The following is a 22817-nucleotide window of genomic DNA, read 5'->3' on the forward strand; positions in this document are numbered from 1 at the left end:
TATGCTCATGCTCATGTATGCTTGGATGATGTTTGTGCTAATGAAATGCAAGTGCCAATTGTATTCTTAACACTAGGGTGTTACACAAACTTCACCTCCTTGAATAGGTCATGGTTGGGACATTGCTTTGCCATTGGATTTTCTAGGTGAGGGATAGGAGTGGCAGAAGTAGTTGTTCCCAACTTTTCATCAAGGCTCCCATGGGAAGGTTTTTCTTGAAAAAGTTTGTCCAATGGGTAGCCTATGAGAAGATCGAACTTGAGGATGGCAATGATGTGGAAATATATGAAAACCTCGATTTTGTCTATTATGATTGGCATGTCCCTGGCAATCCCACAACACTAAAAAATGAGTTCCGATGGACTTTTAAAGAGTTTATTGGTTGGGACTAGCGGCATATTATGCAAAAGGTTTTTTGTTAGGAATTCTAACATGATATTAGTCCTGACTATGGGGTTGTGTAGTGTGGCAGAACCTCCTAAGTTATAGGGCCCACATGCACCTATCACTATCCGACGACCTTTGACATTTATGCATATGTTTCCATTAACTTAAAAAGACTGTCGGGTGTCCTCGGGGAACCCCGAATCATCCACGATTTCCGAGCAGGATCACATTACAGAGTCATTGCAGTATTACAACATTTATTCAAATATCAAAACCAGAGTAAAAATAGCGGAAGTCTTACGATAACTTAGTTTACGAACCAGTTGTTTCAAACCTTACAAACTAAGTTCGATAATTATTACAAACCATAGTAGTAGTGGAGTGGCACAATTAATATAGACATATCACACAAAATAAACATCCTGCCCAAGGATCACACATTTACTTCTCATCGTCAGAACGAACGATAGTCATGCAGCACGATCCAAAATAGATCTGCTCATGAGGCTCACCTACAACAAGGGGTCAACGAACCCTGAGTACAAAAGTACTCAACAAGACTTATCCGAAATATTAACTGATAAACTCAGGAATGCAGGCTCAGGGATTCAAGGTATAGCTTTAACAATGATCAAAGTTCTTTTGCGTAAAAGCTCTTTTAACAATATTCTTTATATAGAAAACTTCTCAAGAATTATATACAAAGCTGACACGATCCGCACTGAGATCATGAAACTTCATATCCAACACCTTCACAAGCCTTATTCAAGTTCCGGTTATTAATTCTACGATGATGAACAGTGAGTTGAGTCTCCTTAACCGAGGAGCAACGACGATTCGAACCGATTAAACCCAGGTGGGGATTCTAGACCACACGACATATGCAGGTCCCCGACCTACATATACCAACCTACCCTCGGATCCCCTAAAACAAGAACGGGTCCGCGCCACCCGAGAACACAGTACTCCACCATTCCAGCCCATGGCCACGTGGGTACACGCTATTCCCGCCATTTCTCCACTCCCAGTGCGCGAGTAGCCATTCTCATAATAGAATTGCCAAGTTCAGGCTTACCGGAGTATGTGGTTAGTACTACAAATTCTCACCTCATGCAATTCAGCAACAAACGTGCCTTAATCGACACAGGCGGAAAGAACCCACTCACAAGACCTCCATGTCCTGTGGCTCACACACACCGAGTCCGCCCGGTCTAGATTTATTACTCCACATTCCCATATCACATGCTAACATAATTAACCAATGTTCCATTTAAAACTAGCAGGTGGTAGGTAGTCACCCGACTTTCCTCGTTCTACGCACAGCTAAGCAAGGCTAGGTATACACGAGTTTAAAATTGGTAATATGGTAAATATGGAATAACAAGGGTGGTAATGCACCAATTAGGCTCTTACTTAACTCCTAATCACTTAATGTAGTAACAGAAAGCAAAAGCGAAATTAATTTATAAAATACAAGGTAGGGTTGTATGCATCCGGGGCTTGCCTTTGTTGACGGAAAAGTCCGGCTCCTGCGACGTTACACAAGTATTCGATCCGACTTCAACAGACGGATTAACCTCCTCAACAACTTGATTAACTACCACGTATTCACCTTCGTTCACTACATGTAATAACAATGCCATGTTTAACATGATGCGGAATACGAAATATGATGCTCGATGATGGATGCAAAATTAATAATTTGAATACAACTTTCCTTCGCGGTACAGTTGTAAGTCAAACAAATGAAATCTTTTTCGTAACACATACATCCACTGCCAAGGATCATTATCAACAAATGACCCAAGGTCATCACTCAATCCAAAATTCCAAACAAAAACCTAAATCATTAAAGGTTACTATTCGCTTTTATGAATTAATTATTTAATTCAAAATTATGAAATAAATCAACTTATTCCAATTGAGCTCAAAATTTTAGTACATGTTCATTACATGTTAACTAAGTGGCAAAACAAATTTCATAATTTTTGGATAAATAAATAAGCCTAGAAAAATCATGGAAATCCATTTATGAATAAATTGAGCAATTTTTATCACATTTAAAAATTACTGAAAAACACTATTTCATATTTTTCTTAAATAGTATACCTCACATAGAAGTCACTCAAAAATTTTCATAATTTTTGGAGCTCTAAATAAATCTACACAAAAATAACAAAAATAGACACTATTCATTCAAATCTAAAAATAGAAAAATCCATTTGAACGCTGAGTCACTGACATGGTGACCCCACCTGTCATCTTCTACCTCGCGCTTTGACTACGGCGATGATGGCGCTGACCGGCGATATCTCGCCAACGGTGAGATCAACGGCGACGGCCAACGTACCAAAATGACCACATCATCACGGCGCATCGACTGAAGGCACTAGCTAGACGAATTACTACGAGTTACGAGCTTGGCGTCGGCCATGGCAGACGCGGTGGCTCGGTGATGTTACGCCAGCGACAGGAGTATGGTAGCAGTTAATCAAAGGGCATAGGAAGCATTAGGAGCTCACCACAAACACTACAGAGCAGAAAGCAAGGCTGGAGAAGCAGCGTAGACACGGGTCGACGTGAACAGCAACGACGGTGGAGCAAGGATCGTCGGTGACGGTGTGCCGGCGACTGCAGTGGATAAAACGGCCAATCAACAGTGAAATGAGCACTACGGCATCGAGACGAAGCTAAAGGTACACCAATCAAGGGCAACGGCTCACCGATGGGCTCTGGCCACGAATTACTCCTTTTCGAATTACTCAAAATTTTCCTAAATAACTTGAAAAACTCCAAAAACAAACTTTGTATAACTTGCCAAGCTCTACACTTTTGCTTTTGGGCCCAACTCCAAAATATGCTTAGATTTTGAAATGGATTTTCAGGGTAGGATTTAAATGTGGAAAAGCGGGGTTTTCTCGAAAAATTCAAAATCCAAACAAACATTGAACTTGAGTCAAACAATACATTGCAACACATACCACATAAATATAAACTTGTATTAGTGTATGCATATCAAAGTTTTCACCAAATGCCAAATGCTTTGCAATGCATATGATGACATACCAGATTTTAATATTTAAACACCCGAGGTGTTACATGTAGGGCTTCTCTATTTGTTCCCCTTATCGAGCAAGGTATGGCCGTGGAAGGTGAAAGAATCCGAATTGCTTTGGAAGCATGTTTCACTTCCATTAACCATTCCTTTGGTGGTTATACCTTGGGGGAAACTTCTATTGTGTGCTTTTCATGCCGTGATATCTTCAAGGTATTGCCATAATCCTCAAATTTGATATGGAACTCCGAAGGATGAATTAATATTTCCTTCTATGTCCATGGTTCGGGTGAGGGTTCATGAGTCAAATCTAAGGATGGTATGTGTTTGGAATTGACTGATGAGGACTCCTCTACACTAGACATGACTTTGTCCTTGAGGGGTTTGGTTCTTATGACAGAAGAAGTGTGTTTTTCTATGAAGTTTTCAAGGAATTTTACTTGTTCTGTCATAGGTTTATGTGTGAAATGACCTCCAACAGTCACGTCTAGGCATAGGTTAGCATGTATATCGATACCCAAACAAAAGAGTCAGAGCAAAATGCTATTAGGTAAAGACAAGTCTAGGCCAGTGTGTATTATGCTAAAAACTAGGCCTAGGCTGCACCTATAGACTCTTTCTTATGCTGCTCAAAGTCGAGGATTGCCCATGGTAGTGAGACAATACGGGACATGGGGAAAAATGCAAGACAAAACTTGTCCTTAAGTTCATCCTAGTCCCCATTCATACTTTCTACAGCATGTGTGTACCATTGCTTTACCTTACCAATGAAGGAGAAGGGAAACAATTTCTACCTTAGTGTTTCTTGTGTCATACCAGAGATGCTCAGGCATGAACACATCTCCTCGAACTCGTGCAAGTTTTGGCAAGGGTGTTTGTCATTGTGCCCTAAGAAGGGTAGTGCCCAAACAATGGCTATTAAGATAGGGTAGAGTATATAGCCTGATGAAAGGGTTTGTTTTCGTGGTGGCTCACAGATCTCCCCCTTTGAAGCGGAAAGGTTAGAATTTTGAGTTGGCTTCATGGTGAAAAAGATAAAAGAAAATATTTTTGTTTTTATAGAAAGAAAGGATACAAATACAAGGACCAACTAGGTTTGAAGAAAATAGCAACCATTCCCCAGCAACGGTGCCAGAAAGCTTGTTGGTATTTCTTAACGTCTATAGAAATTAATCTGCAAGTGTACGGAATTACCGTTGTAGCTTTTACATGGAAGTATTCAGGATATCATATTTTCCATAGGGAATGGAGGTATTTCTTCTAGCTAATTCATCCAAGGACAACACAAGGATAGCTTATGAGGGTAGAGAAGGATTCCTATGGCTTAGGGTCTAAGGATAGATAAACCATACTTCTACTTGCTTACTTCAGGCACCGGAGCGCACCTGGTCTGCTAGGCGATACCGGCATGAGGCTCTACATTGAACCCAAATGTGGGGGATTATAAGGGATGGATAGGGCAATCACCACCTGCCACCTACCCCTCAACCGAGGGGAAGAGGCAAATGAAGGTAGCCTCTAGCCTAGACACCATGTCTATGCTATCGACTACTACTCTAGCACGATCAGGGTTATCCATCTTTATCAGGGCCCTCTACTAGAGCATCTACCATGGGGACAGATGACGAACCCACAAACAAGTAAAAGTAAAGCTTAGCTAATACAAAGACTTGGAACCATAAGAATCACGAACACTTACTAAATATCCATTGAGGTACAAAGCCGGTGTTCGCTGAGGTACAAGCGAGGGAAGGATACCAACAAATCTGACACTTCTTCCCTAAACTCTCCCTCACATCTCTCCCTACTACTTTTCTAGAGTTAGCTAGGGCCTAAGCCCATGGAGTGGTGTTGCTCTTCTCTTTCTCTTTGGTGCTCTTTCACTTGTGTGGTGTTCTTGAAATGAGGAGAGGGGAGCCTCCTTTTATAGGTGGAGAGGAGGGGAGCCTCCCCATTCCCACATGGAGGGATCAAACCATCCTTCTCGTATTGAATATACCACCAAAACCTCTTGAACCGATTTCTAGGGCCATCAATGCACCACCCTGACAAGGTTGGGCCTGAGATGAGCCACTAGGGGTGCGCCCGCACCATGGGTGCGCCCACAACCTAGGTGGGCCACCTTGAGTCCAATTTTGTCGTGCAGTCTTCTTTATTCTTCTAGAGTAGGCCTATGTGGGTTTTGCACTGATTGGTGTTGTTTGGATTTGGGTTTTGGCCTTATTCTCCTCTTTGTCTAGGCCCTGATTTGTCTAGTAATGGGCCTACTCCACTTGGGCTCATGTTGCTTTGTGCAATATGGTGTTAGGCTTTGTTTCTTTGCACATTTTGAATGTATTTTCCATGTATTCCATAAATGCCCTCCTGCAAATTGTAAAACACCAAAACTTGTGGAAATTGTTAGTTCTAAAGCCCTATGTCTAAGTTTGGTGTCTGTATGCTAGGATTTTATGCAAGTGTTGGCAATTATTTTTAGGAGTTAAGGACCACCAATAGGGTAGCACCCCTATAGGTGCATCTTGGGCCCATCTTTCATGGGCCATCCCTTAACTGCCTTACCTACATCGGTTCCTAGGGTTTTGTCTAGGTTTAGTGCATCTAGAAAGGTAGTTTGGTGCATTGATGAGGGGATCAAGCATATTCCAAGGAATCAACCCCTCCTCTCCACCTATAAAAGGAGGCCTCCCCCTTCTCATTTCAACAACACCTCAAGGAGCAAAGAGCAACACTAAGAACACCATTCCAAGGGCTTAGGCCATAGCTTTCTAGAGTTGTGTAGTACGGAGAGGTGTGAGGGAGAGTTCGGGGAAGTGCCAGACTTGTCGGTCGTCCCCCGCTTGTACCTCGATGAACACCTATACCTCAACAGATTCTCCCACTAAGTGAGTGTTTGTGGTTCTTTTGGTTATAAAGTTTGATTAGTTAAACTTTACTCTTACTTGTTTGGGGGTTCGTCATCCATCCCCATGGCGGATACTCTAGTAGAGGGCTCCTAATAAAGATGGATCACCCTGTATGACACTAGAGTAGTAGTCAATAGCAAAGACGTCATGTCTAGGATAGAGGCTACCTTTGTTTGCCTCATGCCCCATTGTTGAGAGGTAGGCGAAGGTGGTGATAGCCTTGTCTGTCCATTGTAATCCCCCACAGTCCAGGTATGGCATAGAGCTACAAGCCGGTATCGTCTGGCAGACTAGGTGCACTCCATTGGCCGAAGTAAGCAAGTAGAAGTAGAGTTTATCTATCCTTAGACTCTAAAACCTTAGGAATCCTTAGTACCCTCTACCAACTCTATCCTTGTGTTGTCCTTGGATGAACTAGATAGAATATTTACCTACATTCCCTATGGAAAATACGATACCTAGATTACTTTTGAGTGAACTGCTACAATGGTACTTCTATGCGTTTGCAGATTATTTCTATTTGTGTTAAGAAAAACCAACAGGTGCCATCACCAATCCTTAGCTATTTTGCCCAGTTGTCCTCTCCTGGAGAGATCGTTGACCTCCATCGGTTTGTGAGGTTCTAGAGCTAGCTTTAGGTCGATGACCTAGGCCTCAGGGAGGAGTTCAGTCAAGGCTTGGCCTTGACCTCTTTCGAGTTCGTAGGCACCTAACTCTATTTTTCCCTGCTAGTCCTTTGTTGACCCCAAGAGGTCATGATTCCTTATTATAGGTAGGTTTGTTTTCAGCCCCACGTGGGGTGAGACTTTCCATGATAACCTCGTTAGTTGAAGTGGTGCATCTCATCGAAGTCAATGGGTAATTTGAGTGGGACTCGATATCCTCCAACAAATGATGTGAAGTTCGGCCGTGCCTCATCAAGAGACATCCCATAAATCATCGACCGTCAATCCCATCGGTCCCCAACCGCTTCTATAGTGGCCAGAGGGCAACATGCCTCCCCATAGTGGGGGTCAGCCCGGGTGACTTTGAAGCCAATGACTCGAACATAGGGGGAGATGGTCAAGAGGTTCCACACCACTGATAAGGGCCACTCAAGGCCCATCATGCCCTACCCCTACGCCTTTGTGGCCTCGATCCCATCTAAGGGTCGTCCCAAGGTTTGGTTTCCTAAGTGCAACAAGGGGTCACAAACACGGTGGGTCACTTTATGCATGGGTACGGGAGCGATTGGCCTCCCCAATCACATCGTGCCTTAATGGCACCCACTCGCAAGTGGTCATGCACCACAGAACATAGGCGTGTGGATCGAGAAATATTGAAAGTGCGGATGTGTGAAGCTTACCTAGTTTCTATCATCGCATGGGCAACCGTCACTTCACCTTCCATCTAGCCACTCTCCCTGCCTTACAAATGCTCAAAGTGGTTAATAATTATAGTGAGTGTGCGTGTGCTTGAGGCATCTGCCATGGTTGGCCCTATGTCTAGAAATTGGCGAAGGGGGTGAGGTGAGGAAGGCATTCGCTCTTGGTTGCCTACTCTATCCCTTCTTCTCATCTGTGTGCTCACAACTTCTCCCCTATTTGGATTGATGGATCATGGCAAGTGCCCCAGCGAGGATTCACCAGAGGCTGATGGGCCACCTGCCGCATCTTCAAGCTTACCTGTGTGGTTAGGGGTGAGTGTTTTAATCAGTTTTGAGATCAAGCTTAACTTGTACTGATCGCTTGCACTTTCAGGGACATCTCCCATGCCATGGCAGCGACTAGAGGATCTACTCGTGTCGTGACCCCATGGACTGGTGGCATCTAGCTCATCTTCTTCTTTGTCTTCTACCTCAGACTGACCGATGGGAGTTTTGAGAGCTCATCCACGCAGCGAATGAATTCCACCGCCTTTATTTTGACTGCCACCCGCGAGGTGGGTTAGCTGCAGCTCTGCCTCAACACCTGTCGAGGTGGCCCCTCTCATCTTCAAAGAGGGAGACCATAGCCATGCAGGCTATAGGTGGCCAATGCCTAGGCCCACATAATGGGTGAGGGTTTATTCTGTCTTAGAACTTTATTTGATTTTTCGTGGCTTCTGATGTTCACAGTTCTCCTTGTAGCCAGCATTGGAGGAGCAGCTGGCGGCCTCCTACCACGAGATGGAGAGGCTCGCCTCTAGGAGATCCTTCTAATTAGGGACCACTAGTAGGCAGTAGTGGTAGGTTTCTGGTAGGGAGCCAAGGGTCACCCTTGCCACCGCATAGCCTGCTGACCGGCTAGGACCACCGTCGGTTGGAGCCTAGATTCCTAGACTACGTCGGGCAGGAGGACTGGGCAAAGCTAGTCGGTAGCTTCGCCACGGCTACCGTCATAGTGGCCATGAACAGTGGAGGACATCATTAGTGGTGTTATCCAAGGGCCTTAACTAGTACATAGGGCCTTGTTGAAAATGAAGAACTTTGTTCCGTGTATTTGATCTCCATTTTCTTTTTAGTTAATTTGTTGCTGACTTCCATTAACCATTCCTTTAGTGGTTCATTAGCATGACTGACATGTGCAGGGGCAAACTTTGGTAGTGTTTAGCTTATTTTCAACCTCCTTGGCCTAGGTCATGGTAGCGCTTCTCTTCCCTTATTCTTCAGGCATAGGTGCTCAACTTTGCCCAAAGGTTAGCACTCAGAGTCTTGTTTCGTGCGACCCGTAGGTGCATGTCAGCACATGGTGTATTGTAGTGTAGCCCCCATGAGTGAGCCATGTTGACCTACTTGTGCAAGTCGAGTCAGGGCACCCGAGGAGTGAGTGCGCCATTGGGATGCTATGCGCGGTGCGTGCCCTCCGATTTGTTTGAACAGTTGCACCAAGAGCATTATGAACAGGGAAGGATTGAGTGATTTGATATGTACATGTTTGGCCAAGGGTTTTTGGAACAATTTCAGTGCAGGCGCTAGGTGCTCGTGTAGTCGACTGTGAGCCTTGATGTCTCTGTTTTTGGAGTGCGTTGTGTCGCAAGCTCTTTGGAGCCTACCGATCCCATTACGCTTGTGCTAGGCCACCATAAGCCTTGTCGCTTGCTGAGGTCACAGTCGCTTAGCATGACCTCTGCATGCTTCTCTGTTACATGGAGAAGTCAGCATTCGGTCCTAACTACCAGTGGTTGTCCCTTGATGCTTGCCTCAAGCGCAGCCTTGGTCATTGTCATCTTGATGAGTCAAGGCTTTGGGATTTGACATGCAGCCGTCATGATGTCATAGTTTTCCCATTCGTAGAGGTGGGCCTAGCAAAGGCCACCACCTATGGTGATGATCTCTTGGGGACCAGGTATCTTGAGCCTGAGGTAGGTGTAGTTGGGGACGGCCATGAACTTGGAGTAGCATGACTGACCCAAGATGGCATGGTAGGCGCCTAACAAATCTGCTATCTCAAAGGTGAGCATCTCTGTGTGGAAGTTTGCTCGACCTCCGAATGTCATGGGTGGGTCGACCTACCCTGAGAGGGATGTCCTGGAGTCCAGGTATGACTCCGTGGGACAGAGCGTTGGATGGGCGTATCGCTGCTCTTGAAAGGCCCATGGTGTCATAGGTCTCGGCATAGAGGAGGAACAGGCTGCTCCTGCCATCCATGAGGACATAGGATAGACATGTCTTATCAATGATTGGGTCGACAACAAGGGGGAAGAGCCCCGACAGGGAATGTGGTCAGGGTGATCCTTCCTGTCAAAGGTGATTATGATAGAACTGCCCAATTCATATAAGCTCAAGTACGGATTGTCCCTTTTTAACACATTGACGCACACATACTTTCACTTATATAAACCCGGTAGTCCGCCAAGTGTCACGAAAGACCTCGATAAATCAACATCATAACCAAGATCGCATGATTAAGCAATTACACATCATATACACAGAGTTGACACTGAAAATAATATTATAAATGAGTTCACAAATAATAGTACAAGTTTGGAGTTTCAGAAAAATGATTAGTGAAAACAACATAGCTTTCAAATGATTATGATAATATAATTCCAAATACATTGCTAGCATAAGTGACATCCTCTGACAAGCATATAGGTGAGAACACTATATAGAGTCACCGAGCCCACCGGCGGTTAGACACCATCTTTAGTAGGACGAGAACTTCACCTGCAACATGGTGGGATAAACCCTAAGTACTCGAATGTACTCAGCTAGACTTACCCATCATAAACCAAAAATAAAGTGACACCAAGGATCATGCAAGGCTTTATAAGTGGAGCTAGCTTGACAACATTTTGCATAAAAAGCCACTAGTTGAGCTATACATTTTATAATTCGATTCCAAGTTAATTGTAGCTATTCATCTCTAGATTAGCATCTAACCTATGCCAAACATGTGATGTATGATTATGTAGCATAACAATAATAACCATTGCCGGTGTAACATTCCCATGTTCATCATAACCATCAAATTCCATAGTTCAATTACTACGATGCTGGAGCTAGTCGAGTTTCTCACTATCGGAGAGAGACGGTGATTCGAATCGGTTGCAACCAGCTAGGCAGTACTCCTAACACAAACCTAGGTCTACCAACCATGGTAGCCTTAGGTCACCTTTGGTACAACTAGGTCCACATTTCATGGGTTCGATCAACGCCGCATAATCAGGGACAACCAGCTGCCAGGACGTTCAGGCCCAAGCCTGCCCTTGGGCTCATGTCTGGCTCTCCGCATATCCTTACTACCTCTAGTGTACGCACTCTTACAGAACGACACTTGTCCTGAGTTGAGCTACTTGGCTTCACGATCAGAATGAGTTATTCGGCTAGCTAAGTGAGAGGCATGCATTCAATCTAGGCAGAAGTGCCAGCAATGGTACGGTCCTTAATCAACACAGATGAGGTCCACATAGCCAACCCAACACCATTGCATATGAAATCCCGCCCGGCCTCCACTTACATTACATCCCATGGTTATTTTTCCACGATAGCAAATATAGCCAACCGTGCTCTGGTATCCACCTATATCTCGCAGGTGACAGGAAATCACCCGACTTCTACCGGTCTAAGCATTGCTAAGCATATGTTTGATCCTAGGACCGACATAAGGTTCAAGGTATATTTCTGGACAAGGTAGTTCTATGCATCAAGTAGTTCCAATCAACTCCTATAACCTAATGTATCAAACATAAAAAGGACTCAAGTTGATATTTGTAAAATATAGGAGGCTTAGAATGCTCTAGGGCTTACCTAGGATCCAACACAAGTCAGTTTAGTTAGCTTGCACCATCTTGGTGGCATCTTCCGCTCTAGGCATGCACTCCAGGGGTCCTTCCATCTTCGGGATAGGTCCACCAAACACCATCTTCGGGTTTGGCTCCAACATCATGTCCTTCGGTTCCCCACTGTGGTTCATCTAGCAGTACCTAAATGAGATGCAAGATGCAAGTGCATGAATGCGAAGAATGGTAACATGAGATGCGTCATATAAAAGCATTCAAGACAAGTATAAGGTTATACCTCAAGACATATACACTTAGAGAGCAAGTCATTTAACTAACTATCACTCAAGTCTAGCATAGGGATAGCAGGCATAACAAGCATGGCACACCAATTAACTCAAGTCAAACTATCACAAGCATTTAACAATCAAGAACTAATTAAGCCTAGCATCACATAAGAACTAGGGCTGCAGTGAACGACACCAACATAATTAAAGCTCTAGGAAGGCATGCATCAAGATCAATTTGTGGCAACATGCATACATGACCATTTATTAGTTACGTGCTTAACCAACATTATATAACACATTTATAAGATACCTCAGGTAGATCAATTTAACTCTAGTAGGGTCATGAGCTAACACTAGCAAGCATACAAAGCAATGTAAAGTGAAGCAAACAACTTTAGGTACATGCTCAGATTCTAGGTAGCAGCACAACAGTCACTTGTTTCAACCATAACTAGAGCTACAGGCATCAAACAAAGGTGATCCAAGACTTTATGGAAAGCTTAGGAAATTGTCTACAACTTTGTTATTTACTCCTAGAGCTGATTCAAAGGTTAACAAGGGTGAAAACACTAACAAGCCGATCTGCTCAAACTAAGATAGAAAATTGATATGAACTTCAGAAATGCATAACTAGGAGTTTTAGTCATCCAACAAACATGATCGTTAACTTTATAGAAAGATTATTAAGTTACTTATAGCTTTCTTATTATCATCTTAAGATGATTCTATAGCTAACAAGGTTAAACAACCCAATGAAGACATTTCTATCCAAATTTGAATAGAACCTGCCATTCCACTTTGAACAACAATAACTAGAGTTCTAGACCACCAAAAGCAGTGATCTTAGACATTTTAGAAATCTTAGGAAATGCAGCCTAGGTTCAAGGTCGACGTCCTAAGGATATGGCCCCCACTATTTTTGACATCTCGAGGAACGAAAAGAGGATAGTAAACGAAGCATTTGCTGAGCACACATGGATAAAAGGACGTCAACCTGCATGCACCAATTACAGTTGTCCATCTGCAACAATTTGTAGAGCTATGGTCCATTGTGCATGCAATAGTTCTCTAGCAAGGAATAGAGGATACAATAACATGTGGGATCAATGAGTTAGGAGAATACTCATCAAGAACGGCGTATCGCGCGCAATTCATCGGGTCCACTACCTTGAACCTTAGATAGCTTATTTGGCAGCCTTGGGGTCCACCAAAATGCAAATTTTTTGCTTGGCTCATCATATGCAATCATGTTTGGACGTCTGATCGACTAGAGGTCCTAGATTGGCCAAGAAAAGCTTCCTTCACCGTTTGTCAACATGCACCATAGACAATGCATTACATCCTTGTTGAATGTCATTATTCGAGGTGTATCTAGAACTATATCACTAGTTGGCTATCTCTGCCTTAGCTTGAGCCATAGGGATGGCCCCCTTCCACCACCATCAATGGATTGGTGGATGTTCATTGGGTCTTGGCCTGGGGTCCCTCAGAAGGGCCTCCGCTCCCTCATGCTTCTAGTAAATTGGGAGATTTAGAAAGAGAGGAATTCACATACTTTTCTATGGAAAGAGATGTCGGTGTTGGACCTTGTCCAAAAGATCAATGAAGAGGCAATGACTTGGGGTTTTGGCTGGTGCAAAGTTTTTGACCATCGTGATTGTGGGCGCCTAGTTTCGCTCTCTTGTTATTAATGTGTTTATTTGTGTCTGTTGGCCCCTGTAAATACCTTGTACTCTTCTTCTATATTAATAGAATTGGTGCACAGTCTCGTGCCCATTCCTTCAAAAAATTAAGTAGTCTTGTGGTATTTCATCAATGTGCATACTCAAGTGTTTGTGTAATCTCATCAGCTCAGGATGCTTTGGCCCCACCATCCATGGTTGGCGCAATGCACATTTTTCAAATAATACTGTCAAAATAGCTATAGCATGAATCTATAGTATAATAGATATATTCTACATCTTTTTCTTTTAGTTTGACCATTTAAGAAAATAAATAAAATACCTTCTATAAATCCCACAGCAACGCATGGGGTTTTTGCCTAGTATTTTATAATGTTAAAATGTTTAACCCTTAACCCTAGGACCTAACCACCCTATCACATGTTGTGATAAAGATTAGTACGACAATAATCCATTGGTAGATATCTCTTTCTAGCTCTTTATCTCAGATCACTCTCATATGTTCTTTATCTCTATCCATCAAGTGAGCTCATCTCCAGCACTTCCGACTTTCTCTCATAGGTTAATCTAGGATGTGAGGAACATTTATACATCAGTCATAATCACCCTTGGTCATCGGGACTTCATGACAGGTAGGCACCACTTTTAGAAGCTCACATGTTGATTCATTATGGGTTTGAATTTCATTTAAAATGATGAATTACTCCATTATGATTCACTAAGATTAGGTCAACTCACTCAAGCTAATTATAACCTTACTTAACCAAGGGATTGGATCGCTTAATTGCTTAGATGGCTAGCTTCGTTAGAAGTTGATTGTGAGCAGGCACTCAGTCTCGTGCGTGTAGGAGCTACACCGGGGTAATTAAATATCTAGAACTTGCAAGGGTGTCAACTCGGCCCAAACTGTTTAATGTGACTAAAGACCAACCTTAATTTGAGATAATTAAGTAATGATCATTTTGGTAATCTCTACTCAAGTGAGGGTAAGGTCACTGTGGGTGTTGGACCTCAAGTGACGTAGCTCATGGAGTAGATAAGGATCATTGGGACTAGCGAGTTTGAGTAACCACCCGTACAAACCACATATCAAAAATGGGGGTGGTAAGCCAAGTACTTGGTGGTGACTCGCTTATCGCATGGATTTGACACGAAGGGTGACGCGACGTAGATGTGATGGTGTTATATTGGTGCCCAGTCAAACCGTTCATTGATTTGAGAGCCTCATTGAGGAAAGGTCGGAACCATGAGTCAACCAGTACTTTCGAACCGAGAATATGGTGGTTTTTCATTTGTGCCCTTGTGGGTATAGTTGTACACCTCCGCAGAGACCTTTTCGAAATCCTAAAGTCCTTCGGGATGGAATCACCTGGTTGTTCATTCTTCTAGACTCGGTGCAGTGAGAATGATAACACTTGATGATGAGATGGAATTTGATATTGATCACATAAATATGTTTCTCAAATGCTACCTATCATATAGTTACAATTGCCATGAAATAAACTATAACTCATGGTCATGTCATCTCTGTAATAAATGCCATGCCTTTCTTGCATTGTTCCAAATGCCTATTAATCCCTCATCCACCAAATATGTATGTGATAGATTAAGTCCTATAAGTACTATTTACACCAAAATTTGGAAAGGAGAAAGCGGGAACTCGAAGCTTCTAAGATGTATCATCAAGGAATCAATTAGATGTGAATCGATATCGGCTAGTTTTGATGCAGTGTCGGAATCGGCTATTTTATAGATGATGTCAGTAGACAACATCAATGAACTACGTACGGTTGGCGTCGGGGGGAAATATGTCGGACTCTACAAAAAGGAAAAGATCAGGGTCCCAGTTATTTGAGTTAGGAATGTTTTCTTGTGTTCCAAGAATTGTAATGAGTCGTATTTAAGTAGGATTCATGTTTAGGTTCTGAGTATAAATATTGGACCCCGGTTATTATACACACATCAATGAACAATCAATCAATACAATTACTTTTTTGGCTTCACGCCAACCCTTAGGAGTAGGAGTATTATAGATCTCGACGAGTTCTTCAACAAGCAGGGCTGCATTGACTATCGACCTTCGGCTTGTCTGTAAATACCATCATGACTTGTATCATACTTGTAAAGCTGCATCAGCCGATTGATCTTTTATGAGTATAATATAAGTTAGTTATCGATCTGTATCATTATTTGTAAGGCTGCATCGGTTGATTGATCTCTTACAAATCATAATATAGATCAAAGTTATCGACCTTGTGTTAAATAACTTATTGTTTAATACAATATCACCAGTTATCGAATGTACTAAGATTAGTAAGATTTTCCTTGCTGTTTTTAGTTGATTCACCAGTTATCGATCTTGTTATAATTAATGTTTTATTAATTATAACAAATCATCTGATTGAGATAGAGAGATCGGCATCATATCATCATAATTGGTCGTCTTCTAGTCTGGTCACACTATGAATCTCATAATTGACGATTTAATTCCGCTAGATCGACTGTTTTATCTCTATTCCAATCAAACATAGTATGCATCCAAAGACATGTTTCAATCTTGAATAAACTCACTAGTTAATGAGATCTAATCTAATGACACTACCATAGCTTCATCAACCCGGTCGAACCTTACTATTAAGACTTTGGATTTGAGATTATCGATTAGTGGTTTTGTTCAAGATCGAGATGTGTACTCTGTTTGTTTGCTAAGCATACATCGGCTATGCTTTCACCTGCATCGGCTATTTTAGCCGATTTTGGTAATATTCAGAAATCGCCTGCATCGGCTATGAATCCAATAATTAAACCATGGCTGTTTCGAGGTTGGGGGATTGATTTAATTGGCCAGATTTTTTCCACCTTCAAGTAAAGGACATAAGTTTATAATGGTAGCAACAGATTACTTTACTAAATGGGTTGAGGCAATTCCTTTGAAGATGGTAACTTCAAAGAACATGATTGATTTTGTCAAGGAACATATTGTATATCATTTTGGAATTCCTCAAACTATTACTACTAATCAGGGGACAATGTTCACATCAGAGGAGTTCAGAGATTTTGCTGTCAGTATGGAAATTAAGTTATTAAATTCTTCTCCTTACTATGGTCAGGCTAATGGCCAGGTAGAGGCATCCAATCAAATTATGATTAAATTAATTAAGAAGAAAATTAAGGAGCAACCAAGGAAGTGGTACTTAACACTCAATGAGGCATTGTGGGCATACAGGATGCCTTGCCATGGATCGATTAAATCACCACCTTATGAGTTAGTATATGGGCATAATGTAGTTCTTCCTTGGGAAATCTAGGCTGGATCAAGACAGTGTTACATTATAGAATGATTTGATAGTCGAAGTCTACAAGAATCTAATGATGGATGATTTAGATGACTTAAGTTGTCATCGGCTGCGTGCTCTTGAGAATATTGAAGCCAATAAGTTGAGGGTTGCAAGGCATTGTAACAAAAAGGTCAAGAACAAGCAGTTTAGTGAAATTGGCTTGCATCATGGACCAAATTGGCTATATCCTTCTCAAGCATTGGCAATATGTCCCTTAGCCAATTTTTGGTCTCTTCTGATAAAGTCTCTTGGAGAGAGGTGGCTGATGAGCTAATCTCACCTTCATTTATGTAGTCTTCAAAGTTGAAGGAGTAGCTCAGAATTGGAGAATTAAGTGTCTATATATGAGCAAAGGAAATCTTATTAGGAGCATCAAATCAGTTGATAATAAGATAAATGGTGAAGTAAACATAGTACCTTTCTGGAAGAGGCTCGAGTTGAAGAGAAGGAACAACCGATGATGTGCCAGCATCTTTTTCAATAGTCGTTTGAATCGGCTCTGGGTTTTCAGGGAAAGTGTCTGCAAGCATCAAAGAGTGTTTCAGTTTATGTTTTCTATGAAACTGATAGATGAACATGAGAGTTTCTTACCATCAACTGTTTGCTGAGCTAGAGAATCGGTAGATTGGGCATCAGCATAAGCAGGATGATCATTAGTTGGTGAACTATCAGACCTTTGTTCTTGTGCAAATGTCTTTTCAGGTAGAGTCTGACATGGTAAATGGTCAGAAGAAAATAAAATTATATAAAATTAGGAGGCTTGAGAGGATACCTTAGCAGCATTAGGAGGTGAAGCGAAAGGATTCTCATTTTCTACTATTTTGGAAGCATCGATTGTTTTAGTCGTAATCGGCTCCTTCGGGAGGTCAGCCGACGAAGGTCTGGTTGGTGCTGAATCTAAATGCTTGGGACAACAGTTCAACACTCAGAATAGATTGGGATACAATGGTTGATAACTGTGAGGGAAGACTTGGAATTAGAAATTGAATATCATTTTGGGAAAAGGATGAATTGTTTTACCTGAGCAGTTGATGGTCTCGTTTTACGAAGTTTTTCTAGTGTTCACCTAAACGGATTAAATGGTCGTTTAAACGGCTAGTAAACGGTAAACGGTGGTAAACTATTTTGTTTATGGGGTAAACGGAAATTAAACGGTTGAACGTTTAAACTGGGAAAAAATGGTCTAAACGACCTAAACATGAACAGGAGATAAACAACATTAAACGGGCTAAACAGTTGTTTAAACGGCTGTTTAGCCAAACACGAGGTAAATCTAGTTCAGTTTTATATGGATAAATTTGTATACTTAAGTTTATTATATTTATAAATGTGCACACTTGATATGTTACATGCATAAATATCTATATTTGGTTCTTTTCACATGCATAAATATATATACATACCAAAATAATTGATTTTTACTCGGATAAATATGTATAAATGCTTAGAATACTTGATTTTTTACATGCACATATATAATTATATGTATTTTTTTAAAAGTACAAAACCATTTAGACTGTTTAACTTTGTTTAAACACCCTGTAAACAGACTAAACGCTAAACGAATGGTGACCGTGTAAAGACCGTTTACCGTTTAGGAAAACATTGTTTCCCAGTAATGTTTTTTGGGTTACCCCTTGGGCTGCCTTGCATTTTAAAGATTAATATGTTACAATTATAGGGGCAGGTTGGGTTTTCATCAGTTTCTTTAGTGTAGGAGAGGTTGATCCCATTCTTGAGATTGGACATGGTGGATAATATTCTATGGCATGTCCTTTTCTATCCACATTCGAGGGATTGAATTCAGCATCCCGCAAGGGAGTTCTGTTAGATGAGTTGACAAAGGATGATCTTTATGGAAGGAAAAAGAGTTAGCTAGGTACCTTACTGTTGGAAGCAAAATCTTCATCTAGAGCTATGCAGCTAGGATGGACTGGCCTGTAGAAGAGGTGGGAGTGTCCATTCTTGCTACTAGGAATCATATAAATATAAAGTGGGCTCAGATAGAGAGGAGGAAGATTTGAATCCTAACTGGAAAACTCTAGAAGCTTCCATTGCCTCACTGATGCCTTCTCTCGGTTTTAGTATATCTTTAAAAAATAGTCGGGGGGCAGTTGACCAAGACCAAATTGATGAGCTACGAAAGAAGGGTTGTAAAATTCATAGGTTGGAAGGTTGCCTAGAAGAAAAGAACCTATGGACATTTTGCCGCGGCCATGATGAAATTCAGCTGGCAATACACAGGGTTTGATGATGCAACTAAAAATTGCTACAGTTATTTCATCTAAGCAGCCTGATTCAAATCAAAAATTGACTGGCAGAACTAATTTCATTGTCTTCATCTTCATCATAAGGCAGCTAGGTTAGAATATCTGCATCAAACCCGCTATAAAATTTCTTGAAGAGGTGGCCTACATCGACAGCAATTGTTATGGCCGATGCGGCTTCACCATAGTTCATACACTGGCGGGTTCTTCCTTCTTTGCCTTTGTATTCCTCATCAAAGTTGGAAGGGGAAAACTCAAATTCTAGAGATTTGGCTTCACAATCTTGTGCATATACAAATTTAACCACATTTAGTATTTACCAATCAAGGGCCGCTTATGGTGTGCACTACTTCATTCTTCAGCAGTTGGGCAGCCACCTGGTGCATCAAGTGGTAAGCTGATCCTAACAGATACTTTCCAAGAGGAATCTCAATGCCTACTGCTAAATGGTCTGCTAGGAGTTTGTGATTGTAAGTTGGACCACTAAGATGACCCATAGAAGATGAATCTTTCTAACCACGTGTTCAGAAAAGCCACATGTTCTCTTTCGCTAACCGTCGATTCATTCCTAATGTGGTTCTGGATATAGCTTGCCCATCCACATGTTCTAAGGCCAGTCAGCTTATAAACATCGGCCAAGGTAATAATCATTGGGCCATGACCAAAGACGAAGACATTCAAGGTGTTGGACCAAAAGTAAGAAGCAACAATTAGGAGTGAATCATTTCTTTCCATCCTGGACAGTGAAAGTGTCAGGCATTGGCTTAAATTGTAAACTTCCCAATCTCCGCCATTTTTATCTGACAATCTTCGGAACAAGTCTCTCCATCCCTTAGGCATTTTGGGCCAATTCCTAAAGGGATTTTTGGTGTTCCAAGAAGATAAATCTACCAAGGACTGTCTAAAGGGAATTTGATTGGTTTCTTGATTGATAAAATCTGAAGGATTAGTATCGCCCATGGGTCCAAGGTAATAAGCATTCGGAATAATAGACGAAGGAATCAAAATTTCATTTTCCATTCCCTAGAAAGTTAGAACTTAAGGAAAAGGAAATACAGAGCAACAGCTTATAGTTAAGAAGCGGAAATTTCGAGACATACCTCAGGGATGTAGTCGCTGGTCGCCATTGCAGCCAAAATGGATCTGAATTTGAGCAGGGTTACTTGAATAACAGCTTATAGCAGAGGATTTGATAAGGGTTAAGGCCTTGGCGATGGCAGCTTTGGTTGTTGAGGCTTGCTCGAGAAAGAAGGGGAAAGCGAATAGGCTAAGTGAGTTGAAAATGATACTGTTGGGGTATTAAATAAAATTTAGATCGAGAACTCAAGAGTCGCGCGTATATTTTAGAAAAAATGGTTGCGACACAGTGAGCAAGTAAATAGGAATTTTAGAATAAAATCATTTTTATCCCAAAATTGGGGGGCATGTGTTTACACCAAAATTTGGAAAGGAGAAAGCGGGAACTCGAAGCTTCTAAGATTGTATCATCAAGGAATCGATCAGATGTGAATCGATATCACCTGGTTTTGATGTAGTGTTCGGAATCGGCTATTTTATACATGACGTCAGCAGACAACATCAATGGACTACGTACGGTTGGTGTCGGGGGAAAATATGTTGGACTCTACAAAAAGGAAAAGATTCGTGTCTGAGTTATTTAAGTTAGGAATGTTTTCTTGTGTTCCAAGAATTATAATGAGTCGTATTTGAGTAGGATTCATGTTTAGGTTTCAGGGTATAAATATTGGACCCCGGTTATTATACACATATCAACGAACAATCAATCAATATAATTACTTTTTTGGCTTCACGCCAACCCTTAGGAGTAGGAGTACTGTAGGTCTCAACGAGTTCTTCAACAAGTAGGGCTGCATCGACTATCGACCTTCGGCTTGTCTGTGAGTACTGTCACGACTTGTATCATACTTGTAAAGCTGTATTAGCCAAGTGATCTTTTACGAGTATAATATAAGTTATTTATCGATCTGTATCATTATTTGTAAGGCTGCATCAGCTAATTGATCTCTTATGAATCATAATATAGATCAAAGTTATCGATCTTGTGTTAAATAACATGTTGTTTAATACAATATAATTAGTTATAGAATCTACTAAGATTAGTAAGATTTTTCTTGCTGTTTTTAGTTAATTCACCGGTTATCGATCTTGTTATAATTAATGTTTTATTAATTATAACAAATCATCTGATTGAGATAGAGATAGATCGGTATCATATCATCATAATTGGTCATCTTCTAGTCTGGTCACACTTTGAATCTAATAATTGATGATTTAATTCCGCTAGATCGGCTATTTTATCTCTATTCCAATCAAACATAGTATGCATTCAAAGACATGTTTTAATCTTAAATAAACTCACTAGTTAATGAGATCTAATCTAATGACACTACCATAGCTGCATCGATCCGGTCGAACCTCACTGGTAAGACTTTGGATTTGAGATTATCGATTTGTGGTTTTGTTCATGATCGAGATGTGTAGTCTATTTGTTTGCTAAGCACACATCAGCTATTTTAGCTGATTCGCCTATGCTTTCACCCATATAGCATGTTTTCTATGAACCTGTCAATATACAGATGGTTTTATAGATTCTTTGGCTTTCGTTTGTTATTATTATCATAGCAGTATCGATCCGATCGAACCTCACTGTTGATGGTAACAAATTAGATTCAGAGCGTTTGTAGATTCATTTGTACTAGACAGTCGATTTGTTCGCATGTTAAATCATTTCTCGTTAAATTTATCGGCTCAATGCTTTATACTGGTTATATCCATCTAGCTGATGATGTTTCTTTATATTACTTATATCTAGGTGTATCGTATTTGTTATTATAAATCAATCATGACCCACAAGCATCACAGTTCTTAACAGTCGATTTCTCCTCATATCGGCTATCTAGTCGATTCCCCTGTTTGACTGCTCTCGAAACTGGCATACTTGGAACGGTCCAGGGCAACACCGGCATGTTCCATCCCTAAATTACTGATAAAACTTTCTCTCCTTGTCATTGTAGGTCAAATTGACTAGCACACCATTGGATTTTTAGGATCGACTGATCCTGTGTTGAAGCGAAGCAGATCTTCGGGTTGACTTCGCTCAGATCGTCTGACTTGCTGTGTGTTAGGCGCATCGCCACATTTTTGTGCCGACAAGTACACATTGTACTCATGGTGCTACCAATAAGTTGTTTTGTAGTTACTCTCGACTTAATGACCATTGAGCCACGCTCAATGAAGTCGAAGTGAGCTGCTAGTTACTCTGATGATAGTATCTAGTGACTGAGCGAAAACTTAGATGGAACATGGGTTAGCATGCAAACATGTAGAGGTTAAGTATAAGACTACAACTCATTGTAATTTCTTTTATGGTCAATGATGTTTCAGCTATTAGCCAAACTATTTCTTGTATGATGATTGTGGTATGCGAATTTGCTTGATGAATGGTTCGTGTGGTGTAACTCAACCATAAAAGGTCCTGAAGCGGAGGTGCGGGTGGCACTCTCCTGGGGATCCTTGATGTTGGTCTAAGCTAAGACGAGTCGGTCGAGTGGATGACACCCGGGTTAGCCAGGCAGATGCATCAGACCCTCACAATAAAAATGCCAAAAAAATATTTCCCTATCTTTTATATATATGTTTCATGTATGTTTAACTCTTCCCATCTTGAGATGATGAATAGTTACTCTGTTAATG

Source organism: Miscanthus floridulus, chromosome 2, assembly GCF_019320115.1.
Source record: "Miscanthus floridulus cultivar M001 chromosome 2, ASM1932011v1, whole genome shotgun sequence".
In the NCBI taxonomy this organism is placed as follows: Eukaryota; Viridiplantae; Streptophyta; class Magnoliopsida; order Poales; family Poaceae; genus Miscanthus; species Miscanthus floridulus.